The sequence below is a fragment of the Sturnira hondurensis genome, unplaced genomic scaffold, assembly GCF_014824575.4.
Source record: "Sturnira hondurensis isolate 20B ecotype Veracruz unplaced genomic scaffold, ASM1482457v3 Scaffold0020237, whole genome shotgun sequence".
Classification (NCBI taxonomy): domain Eukaryota; kingdom Metazoa; phylum Chordata; class Mammalia; order Chiroptera; family Phyllostomidae; genus Sturnira; species Sturnira hondurensis.
Genome location: NW_028092868.1, coordinates 1846210 through 1858224, shown reverse-complemented (window position 1 = coordinate 1858224; position 12015 = coordinate 1846210).

Genomic DNA, 12015 nt, shown 5'->3' with positions numbered 1-12015 from the left:
CACCACACAGGATCTGCTCTGAGACCTCAGCCTCTTTGGCTGCTGTCCGGGATCCATCTTTCATGCCTTTTTCTTTGTTGGCATTCACGGGCTGCTGCAGTTAGATAGCTTTGACTAACAGGTGTTGATGTGCTGATCTTTTGAAAACAGTCTTTTTTTCTTCATCACCTCCCCAGTGTGTCTCACAATTGTCACCAGCCACCCTGAGATATGGGGCCTAAGTGAGAGATTATGAAGTGTCAGTCCCCTGGAAAGTGTTTGGGCTTCGTCAGTCAGCAGCAGGCTTGGAGGGCCTGGGGCATTGTGCGGGCCTGAGTCTATAGAGAGAGGCCGCTGGCCTGACTGCTGGGGCTGGGGCGTATCCTGGGCTCTTTCTTCCAGGAGGGGGCAAAGAGTTGATTTTCTAGTTTTTCTGGTCACCTGGATGAATTTATTCACCTATCTTCTGCTTAGGCTGTCTCTGTTCCTAAAGATACCTAATGAGGTCTGAGCAAACCAGCTCATCCATGCCCCAACTCATGATACTGGCAGGCTGATTCTGCCATCCCATCACCTTTACTGAGTGCTTACTTAAGTCCAGGCGCCCTCCCAAGTCCTTCAACAATGTTGTCTCATTTAATTCTGACCAAGACTCTGTGGACAAAGCTAAGCCTTGGAGAGATTAAATAACCTTTTCACAGTCACATAGCAATGAAGTGTGTGAGTCAGAATTTGAACTCAGGATTGCCTGATTTCAGTCACCCTAATCTCCTTACCTCTTTGCTATGCTCCCCTGGCTCTCTGGAGGATATAGCAATTTAACCTTTAGTTAATAACAGCTCTCTATGTGCCAGACTTGGGGCTAGGGTTATAAGGATGAACAAGACACAGTCCTGCCTTTGAGAGGTTCTCAGTCTAGTGGATGAGACAGAGACTTGAACACTGATAGTTCGATTCATGGTGTCAATAGGAGTTTGGGGAGTTATTGTGGAAACAAGAAAGGCGTGGCTCCCTGTGTTTGGGCAGGGAGTGAACCTGGGGATGCTTTCTGAAGATGGGTATCTGAGCAGGGCTTACCTCCTTACACTGAGTGCCGAGACTCTGTCTTCATGGAGAGGGAAAAAGCTGACTGGCCTTCCTTACCCTCAAGGTTCTTCTCCTGTGCCTCCCCCAGGGGGTGATTCCAATGATGTGCTTTCCCTGGAGCCTGTGGTTCACACCTATTCTATTTTTAAAAATATATTTTATTGATTGTGCTATTACAGTTGTCTAATTTCTCCCTCTCTATTCTCCTCCGCCCTGCACATTCCCTCCCACCCACATCCCCCCCTTTAGTTCATGTCCATGGGTCATACATATAAGTTCTTTGGCTTCTACATCTCCTATACTATTCTTAACCTTCCCCTGTCTATCTTCTACCTACCATTTATGCTACTTATTCTCTGTACCTTTCCTCCTCTCTCCCCTTCTCACTCCCCTGCTGATAACCCTCGATATGATCTCCATTTCTCTGATTCTGTTCTTGTTCTAGTTGTTTCCTTAGTTTGTTTTTGGTTTTGTTTTAGGTGTGGTTGTTAATAGCTGTGAGTTTGTTGTCATTTTACTGTTCATATTTTTAATCTTTTTCTTAGATAAGTAAGTCCCTTTAACGTTTCATATAATAAGGGCTTGGTGATGATGAACTCCTTTAACTTGACCTTATTTGGGAAGCATTTTATCTGCTCTTCCATTCTAAATGAAAGTTTTGCTGGATAGAGTAATCTTGGATGTAGGTCCTTGCCTTTCATATTTCTTTCCAGCCCTTTCTTGCCTGCAAGGTTTCTTTTGAGAAATCAGCTGACAGTCTTATGGGCACTCCTTTGTAGGTAACTGTTTCCTTTCCTCTTGCTGCTTTTAAGGCTCTCTCCTTATCTTTAATCTTGGCTAATGTAATTATGATGTGCCTTGGTATGTTCCTCCTTGGGTCCAAATCCTTTGGGACTCTCTGAGCTCCCTGGACTTCCTGGAAATCTATTTCGTTTGCCAGATTGGGGAAGTTCTCTTTCATTATTTGTTCAAATAAGCTTTCAATTTCTTGCTCTTCCTCTTCTCCTTCTGGCACCCCTATAATTCAGATGTTGGAATGTTTAAAGGTGTCCTGGAGGTTCCTAAGCCTCTCCTCATTTTTTTGAGTTCTTGTTTCTTCATTCTTTTCTAGTTGGATGTTTCTTTCTTCCTTCTGGTCCATGCCATTGATTTGAGTCCCAGTTTCTTTCCTGTCACTGTTGGTTCCTTGTACATTTTCTTTTATTTCACTTAGCGTAGCCTTCATTTTTTCATTTAGTTTGCAACCATATTCAACCAGTTCTGGGAGCATCCTGATTACCAGTGGTTTGAACTGTGCATCTGATAGGTTGGCTATCTATTTGTTGCTTAGTTATATTTTTTCTGGAGCTTTGATCTGTTCTTTCATTTAGGCCATTTTTTTTTGGTCTGGATATGCCTGTTACATAGTAAGGGGCAGAGCCTTAGGTGTTCACCAGGGCTGGGCAACCCACGTCACTGTGTTGTGGCACTGTATGTGGGGGAGGGGTCCAAGAGGGAATAGTGCTGCTTGCTCCACTCTCTTCCCCTGTTACCCACAATCAAATTGAGCCCCTCTGGTGCTGATTCCTGGGTAGGTGGGTTTGTGTACATTCTAGGACCCCATGGGTCTCTCCAGTGAACTCTCCTGTGAGGCTGGGAGTTTCTCCCGCTGCCATCCCAACCCTCACAAGTGTTTTCAATCATAGGGGCTTCACCCCTCCCCCACTGCACTGAAACTCTGGTTTGCACTGCCTATCTCGCTCCCCAATTGTTCCTCCCAGTTTATCTACGTGCCAATATGGGACTGCCCAGTCCGCAATCTGCTGCTTCACTGGGTCCACCAGCCACTGCCTTGCCCACCAGTCCTCTCTACCTGGCTGCCCATCTCCGGCCCTCTAACTGGTCTGAATGAATGTTTCATCTTTAACTCCTTGGTTGTTGGACTTCCATACAGTTCCATTTTTGTCAGTTCTTGTTTTTAAATTTGTTGTTGTCTTTCTTTTGGTTGTGCCAGGAGACATAGTATGTCTACCTATGCCTCCATCTTGGCTGGAAGTCCTACATACCTACTTCTAGACCATGTTCCCTGGGTCTGTCTTCTGGGGGGTGGACTGCACACCCAGTGTACATATTTGTAGGCCCTGGAGGTGGCCAAGATGGTGGCCACCTGGGGTGGCCAAGGAGAAGTTATTTGNATACAGTTCCATTTTTGTCAGTTCTTGTTTTTAAATTTGTTGTTGTCTTTCTTTTGGTTGTGCCAGGAGACATAGTATGTCTACCTATGCCTCCATCTTGGCTGGAAGTCCTACATACCTACTTCTAGACCATGTTCCCTGGGTCTGTCTTCTGGGGGGTGGACTGCACACCCAGTGTACACATTTGTAGGCCCTGGAGGTGGCCAAGATGGTGGCCACCTGGGGTGGCCAAGGAGAAGTTAGTTGCAGGGTTGGAGACCATGGCCTGAGCTTATACAAGCAGACTAGGGTATCTACATGTGTATGTATAGGTCTCCTGGTTTTATGGGAAGGATTTAGAGAGTAAGGAGAACAGAGATGAACAATTGATCAGAGTCCAGAGGCTGGGATCCTGGAACTGATGAACTGTTGCAAATTCAAAGTTTGAGATCATTATGAAGGCTTTTTTTTTCTCTTGAAAGAATTTTATAGGAGTTATCAAGTTGAGACCTTGTACATTTTTGACTTAGCCTCCCCTAATATAAATATCTTATACAACCATAGTGGCATTGTGAAAATATTGGGTTGGCCAAAAAGTCCATATGATTTTTTCCCCATAAAATAAAAGACACATGCTTAATTTTCACCAATAACTTTATTGATTTGGATATTGTGAGTGTGTCAGCTACCTTCTGTGGTATGACATTGATCGTTCTCAATTCATGTCTTGATTTGGTTGCTGTCACCTCCAACTGGTGCACCCAACTGTGGAGCGTCGTCCAATGAGAAATCTCCAGCAGGAAACTTTGCAAACCACTTTTGACACATTTGATCATTCATAGTACCTTGTCCCTACACTGCACACATATTATTTTTTTGCATTGCAGTTACATTTTTACCTTTCTTGAAATAATAAAGCATAATATGCCAAAAATGTTACACATTTTCTTACATCTTCAATATTAAAATAACTCTAAAAATTCACCAATTTTGATAAGTTTTCACTTAAATGCACACTGATATGACAGCTGTCACAGTACAATCTAATAAAATTGTTTCAAATGAAGTTAAAGATAATAAAGCACTATGAGAGCCATCTAATGGAAAAAAACACACTTTTTGGCCAACCCAATAAATCAGTATTGGCACAATACTGTTAACTAAGTGACAGACCAAAACCAGTAACTAATGCCTAAGCCAGAAAGGCCCTCATCTCTGAGAGGTGACTGAACCATCCAAAGCTAGAACTAGAGCCCTGGAACTTGGAACTTCTAGGCACATAAGGAGTGATCTTGTCAGCATACCTGCCATCCTGGGAAACTGGAGGTCTTGGGGGCCTGGAGGTTTACCCAGGAGCCAGGCCTTAGGCCAATGACAACCTTATGTCCCCTTCAGCTCTCTCCACTGTTTATAATTTGATGAGGAAGCAAATAGTGTCCTCCGGTTCTTAGGTACATTACATGAGAAACTCCCAGTGATTATAAGTCAGGATGCTATGAATATTAGATTTTAGATTATTAGATTATATTGGACTATACAGGTGTTTGAAGATGCCAAATGCTGCGTGCAGATATATGCACATGCACATTTGTATGTTTTCCTTCAATTCCCATTTGTCATCTTACTTTCTACCTGCTAAAGAGTGGTAAGCATTAGCCTGGAGTCAGGAGGGCCTGGCCTTTTGTTCTGAGCTCAGTGGCCTTGGGCAAAAACCTTCACCCCTTCACCTCCTACCTGGTAACTGAGAGGAAACTGATCTGTAAGATATTCAAGATCTCCTCCACCTCTGACCTGTAGTTTCCTTTCTTTATATGTGGTTTTCCCTCTACTCACCTTCCCTCACTCCACATCCTTTTCATTTCTCTCTGTCCTTCCCTCTCTTGTTTTTCTGCTTTTTCTCACCCTTTCTTCTTTTCCTCATCCTGTTTCTCTACACTTTCTCTTACCCTCCTCACTTCATTCCTTTTTTCTCCTACCTCTTTGACTCCTTCTCTACCTCTTTGCGGTTTCTCCTTTCTCTTCCTTTTCTCCCTCCACAATTCCCATCCCTCCACGTAGGTATAATCTGTGTTATGCACACAGCCCAGCCTCAGTGGCCCACTGAATGCTTGTGGCAATTATTTCAAGTGAGGGGGGAGGGGAAAGAGGGAATTAAATCATGGTATTGGCAGCTAGAAAGTTGCTTCAATTGCAGAAAAATGTCCCCAGCTTCCTTGAATATTGAAACATTGATGAAGAACAGATTTTCTCTGGCAGTGTGAATTCCCCTCTGTCCAAGTTTGGCAGAGGGCTGCCTTGCTTGATATTATTCTAGGCGTTTCGATACATTCTCTCTTTAGCAGAGTTGGAACGTATTTTAACCAACCACTGTATTGATGTAGCACTACTTTTATTTGTAATGAGGGTGTATTAAAATATATATACATTTCCACTGATTTCTGGCTCTGGGGAGGCCAGGATCTGATGACGTCTAGGCAGGAGGGTCTGGGTTTTTCCACCCTCTCTCTTTAGGGAGAGTTCTGGAATTTAGGTGCTTTCCCTCGTCCCCACCCCCTTGTTAGATTTCACTGATTTTAATAAACATTTTCCTTTCTTTGGTTTCCTCAGTGACATAGAGTCAGACACGCCAGTTGGAGAGTCTTCCAGCGGTCATCTGTTCTATACCCTGCACACAGTGACAATGGGCTAGATTGGGCAGGGCCTGCATGAATGGTTAGGTGTGATACAAGGAAAATAAGAATCAAACATATGAAGAAAATATATGGATACAGATCTGCAGCTGTTCCATTGTGACTCAGTCATGCATAGAGGGACACAGAAGTGAGTGAGTGATGAGAGGGAGGGACACAGTGGCCAGTCTGCAAGGCTAGTGGAAGAAGCTGTGGTGGAGGGTAGGGACAGTTTGGTAGCAAGGAGCACTGGGATGCTGGGGTGGCCTGACAGGGAACTTCTCTTTTTTGTAAAGACCTTCTGTTAGGGTAGATCCTTGTTTTTCCCAGCAGGTAACCTCCCCACCCAAGTTAAGCTCTTTGTGTCAGAGCCACAGCGATTAAGGTCATAGGGTTTCAAAGTTGGGATCTTAGAAAGAATAATATAGTCTAGAAGTCTTAACCTGGAGCTTCAGAGAATGTCCTGAGAGGAAAAATAAAACATTGCATATGTGCATATTTTTTCCTGGGGCCTGGGGGCAAAGGTATAACTTTCATCATTCCTAAAAGAGACTGTGATCCAAATAATCTTCAAACTAGTGATCTGGTTCAGTCCCCACATTGACTTTCTGGGGGAGCTGAGGACCAGCGAGGTGGTGGAGGTGGTAAAACATACCTGGAAATTCTAGTGACTAGGAGAGCCAGCAGCAGCAGCACTAGGGGACCTGGCTGTCAGTCCAGGCTTCTATTGTATATCACCATCTTCCCCGCTATGACACTGCTGTCTCCTCACGTCTGCTCTTCTAGTGAGGCAGCAGCGGTGGCTGTCTGTCCCAGACTTCTGAGAACTGACAGTCCTAGAAGGGTGTTTGAGTGGGACTGGTTTTCACTGTGATCTTGTCTAATGTGCAGTGTAGTGGCCCCAACGTCTTTGGTTTAGGCACCTGGTACACGGACACTGTAAGATGCAAGGTCAGTACTTGGTAGTGCAGCCCCACTGATCTCCAGTAACTGTGCCTAGAACTCATGCTCAGTTTGCTCTAAACTCAATTCACTTTCAAAATCAGGTGGGGGTGGCACATGAGGGGAAGAGGACTTGGCAAACATTTGATTCAGTCTTACTGGCTTTGTCACTTCTCACTAGGGACTCTAAGCTCCAGCTCCTCTAAACAGTTTTCTATCCTTTGAACGTACCACACTATTCCATGCCTTTGGTGGAAGTGTAAGTGGTTCCTTAAGCCTGAAACATCCTTCCTATGGAAATGCGTTCTTACTTTGTAAGACTGTCCCCAAAGTTTTCCGCACTGTGAAGCTGTTTCTGACTCTCCTAGGCAGAGCTGGGTCTCCCTCTTCCTTTCTCATGTGCTTGACAGAGAGCTTATCACAGAGTTTGGTGAGCATTGGTGTACATATCAATGACCCGGCTGCATGGTAAACTACTGGGGAACGGGCCCTGTAAGTACAGAACACTAAAGGGCAGTGATTCGCAGACTAGGGACTGTTTTGTGCCCTTTCTCCCAAGATCAGGGCTGAGTAGTAGTGGCTTCTAGTGGTCAGAATTCAGAGATGCTGCTAAACACCCCACAGTCCAGGACAGCCCTCTACAACAAAGAATTATTGGATCCAAAATGTCAATAGTGCCACTGTTGAGAAACCTGCCATAGGGGATCGATAACATGTGATCAGATTCCTCAAACAGCTGACACAAATGTGTAAAGTATTACAGTCTGAGAAGGGCATTAACTTTCCTTCTCCTGGTGGTTAAGACAAAGAGGTAGCTTTGAAAACAAACATTTTAAATAAAGTTTCAAACACTTATTTTGTGTTCTAAGAATTTATTGTGAATCTGTCAGCCCTTGGAGAAGATGGCGTTGAAGGGACCTCCCAACCCTGATATTCTAGAATTCAGTGTACATCAGACATAACATGGACAGGCAGGGATAAAGGCGACTGGTTCTTTGACTGGGAGACCTCATTTAGGAAGTCTGTGTCTTTTTGGAAACTCCTCTTATGCTCTCAAAGGCAATAAAGTTCTTTATGTGAGGATTTTTTTTTTCCACTTGAGAAGTTATTGCAAGACTTGAGACAGACCACAAGTAGAATTTTAGGCACATTCTACTTAATCAGCCATATTCTGAGTGTTTATCTTGGAATAAACATATGGGTGAACTCTTCTTAATAGTCAGCATATAAATGAAAAAAAATTCTTTAGCTTCTCCCAGGCCACTATTGGCAAAGCATGCTAGTTAGGAAGGCTAAGGCAGAGCCAGTGCCAACATAAGGATCCATTCAAGAGGAGACTGGAGCTGGGATGCTGGGGAGGGGAGGGATGTACAAGTTCACAGCGGGGAAGGGAAGTAGAGGAAAGGATAAAAGAAGGTGGTTTGTTGAATGAGGATGATGAGGGAAGGCAAGGGGCAGGAGAGTGGAGTGTGGGTGCCATAGGGAGGCTGGTCTGATGGCTGCGAAGGATGGGTTTAACAGCATGGTCTTGGGTGAGTTTAGTCACTTGGGAAGAAGAGTGCAAGATCACAGGAATATGTTACGTTATCTCCCAGAGCAGTGGTCCCCAAGCTCAGCTGCTGATCACAATCACCTGAGCCCCTTTATAGGTATTCAGATTACAAGGCCCCATCCCTGGAGGTTCTGATTCTGTAGGTCTGGGGTGAGGCCCAGGAATCTTCGATTCACAAAGTGCCCCAGGTGATTCTGATACTCACCCAGGTTGGGGCATCAGCACCTCAGATTAGAGAACAGTGATGAGGTGCTGATGCTTAGGGGTGGCAAGGATACTGATTTTCAGAGTAATTGAACAGATCTGGGGCTAGTTTAGGTACTGGAAGGGTGCAAGGCACAGGGGTCTCTAGCCTTAAGGGTCTGGTAAAGGGATTCAAAAAAAGGTAGTCAGTGTAAATTAAAAGAGAATTGACTGTATAAGCAATATGTGAGGGCCTTGTAAGTGGCCATAAGCTAAAGGCTTTAGGCCTAGTAAGGCAGGGAAACTAAAAGAGGAGGAGGATATGGGCTGAAGGTGTGACAAATCCAGAGTTTGGACAAAGGCTTTGGCGCTGGAATCAGGGAGGATGGGGATAGCTAGCAGTCTTTGGGAACCGCAGGGAAAGGATGGAGGCCAGGTTGCTGGGGGACCTCTCACCCTTTCCTTGTCTCAGGGCCGTGCCAGGGTCTTTCTGAAAGAGAGGCCTGCTCCAGAGCAGGGCATGGGGCTGCAGCTCCCCAGACACCTGGCAGTACAGCCGCCACTGAGGAAAGTCCTTGGATGGGAGAGTTAGGAGCTCTTGAGGACACTGCCGATGTCCAGGCTACAGCCACTCCCCACCTGGGGGGTGATCACATCTGTCCCCAATCCTACTGCTCTGTCTACAGGTATTTCTCTTCCCCCCACACACACACACACAAAAACTGATTAGATGATTTTGCTCCTCCAGAATTTTTAATAAGGCCTCTGTGGGGTATCCCTCAAGAATGGCCTTATTTAAAAAGTTTGCATTTATTGAGTAGTTATTCTATACCAGATATATTACAAAATGGTTTCAGTTACATTATCTTATTTAATCTTAATGTAACCTCTTGAGATATGTCCTGTATTAGCCAGGATCTCTCTCTGTCTCTTGATTTATTGTAAGAAATTGGCTTATGTGATTATGGACTGGCAACTCCAAAATCTGCAGAGTCGATGTACCAGTTCAAATCCAAAGGCCAGCAAGTCTGCTATAGAATTAGGAAGGGTTGATGCCCCAGTCCGAAGACCATCAGGCAGGAGTATTTTTTCTTCTTTGGAGGGTGGTCAGCCTTTTGCTCTATTCAGGCCTTCAGTTGATTGGATGAGTCCCACCCACACAATGGAGGGCAATCTGCTTTACCCTGTCTACTGTTTAAAGGTTAATCTCTAAAAACACCCTCACAATAACATCTGACACTCAGAATAACATTTGACCAAATACCTGATCACCTTATGGCCTAGCCAAGTTGACATAAAGATTAATCATCACAAGTACTGTGAGGATGAGCATCCTTATTTTAATGGTGAGGAAGGGAGGCATGGCTAGGTGATTCATGTGCACAGGTCACACAGTGGTAGGTGGCAAGTTTGGGTTTTAGCTTAGGTAGCCTCTGCCTGACCTTCTTACACTTTGGCCTTCTCATCTCCCCCATGGAAGGGGCAATGGGAACTACTCTTGATGTGATTTAGTAGGAAATGGACATTTTTTAAAATGTCCCTACCACTGTCTTGCTAGATGCCTGGAGTTCCTTCAGAAAGTGAAATTTTTATAGGACACCAATGAGCATTTTGCCTTGACCAAGGTTCTTTGTTTCCTGGGGTCAGAAGAGTGTGGATCTTCCATCAGCTAGCTAATCAGAAAGCTTAATTCTTTCTGATTTATCTAGCAATACTGCACCCTTACGGGGCCAAGGGATGGAAGGCTGACAAAGTCAATTCTGCTGGAGAGAGCTTGGTCTCCTGTCCCTGTGTGTCTCTGTGGGGTGTCCTGAACAGCCCAAGAGCAGCAAAAAGATACTGAACTCCTGGAGAAAGTCACAGGCTTCTGAAAAGAACCATGTTTCCTTAATATTTCCAGTGGTGGGGACTGCACAACCTCACCAAATAACCCATTACAGTTCTAAGAACACTAAAGGAATTTTCTTCTCATATTCAATCTGCTTCCCCTATTCTGGAGTAACAGAATAAATAGTCTCTTTCTCACATGAACACTTTCCAAATACTTGAAAACAGGGATTATATCCCCATGAGACATTTCTTCTCCAGGCTAAATGCTTCTAGTTCCTTCTAACATTCTTTTTGCGATTTGGTTTATAGACTCTTTTTTGGCCTTGTCCTCCCCTGATTATGGTCTGTGTTCTCTTAAAAAATCCCAAATATTCTAGTTCTGGTCTGACTAATGCATTTAGTTGAGTGGAAATATCACCTCCAATGTTTTGACTATTTAGGTATTTATTGAAGTATCCAGGTTGCATTAACTTTATTAATAACATTTATTGTTTTATACTAAGTCCCAGAGCCAAGTTAGGTCTCACCATGCTATGCTTCTGCACTTGATATTTTTGATTTAAAATTTAGAATTTTTATATTAATTAATAGTCCTATTAAAATATAGCTCTGCCATTGGACCTACGTTTCACCCTGACTCTGCCATCTAACATCTTGCTGCTGATTTGTGACGAGAGGAGGGGCATGTTACACAAGCTCGTTGGGAGAGAAAGTCCTCTTAGTTCCCACTGCTGTCCCCTGCCGTTCTGCTGGTAGAAGGACTGCAGAGTTGGAGCTACCCTGGGGAGTGGGGTGTCATGGCTTTGATTAAGGTGGTGTGAGGACCCAGGACATTGTGTGGACAGCAAGCCCCCTCAGATGAAAAATGAACACTGCTGTACTTCCTTCTCCTTATTTGTCACTTGTCCCAGGAAACTGAGAACAAGGATGCACCCAGGGTCCAGGGAGAGTGAAACCTGGATGAAAATGCCTACTGCAGAGGCTCCAATGACTATTCAGAGCTTTTCTGAATATCTTTTATGTTTTTTTTAAAATATATTTTATTGATTATACCATTACAGTTGTTCTATTCCCCCCCTTCAATCCCTTCCACCCGCACCCTCCCTCCCCCACCATTCTGCCCCCCTTAGTTTATAACCACGTGTCTCAAGTTCTTTGGATTCTATATTTCCCCCACTATTCTCGCCCTCCCCCCTATCTATTTTCTACCTACTATCTATGCTACTTATTCTCTGTACCTTCTCCCCCCTTCTCCCCCTCCCACCCCCCTGTTGCTAACCCTCCATGTGTTCTTCATTTCTATGGTTCCACTCCTGATCTAGCTGTCCTCTTGGTTTGCTTTTGTTTTAGGTGTGGTTGTTAATAGCTGTGTGTTTGCTGTCCTTTCACTGTTAATATTTTTCATCTTCTTTTTCTTATATAAGTCCCTTTAGCATTTCATATAATAAGGGCTTGGTAATGATGAACTCCTTGAACTTGACCTTAGCTGAGAAGCACTTTATCTGTCCTTGCATTCTAAATGAAAGCTTTGCTGGATAAAGCAATCTTGGCTGTAGGTCTTTGGATTTCATGACTTGGAATACTTCTTTCCAGCCCCTTCTTGCCTGTAAGGTCTCTTTTG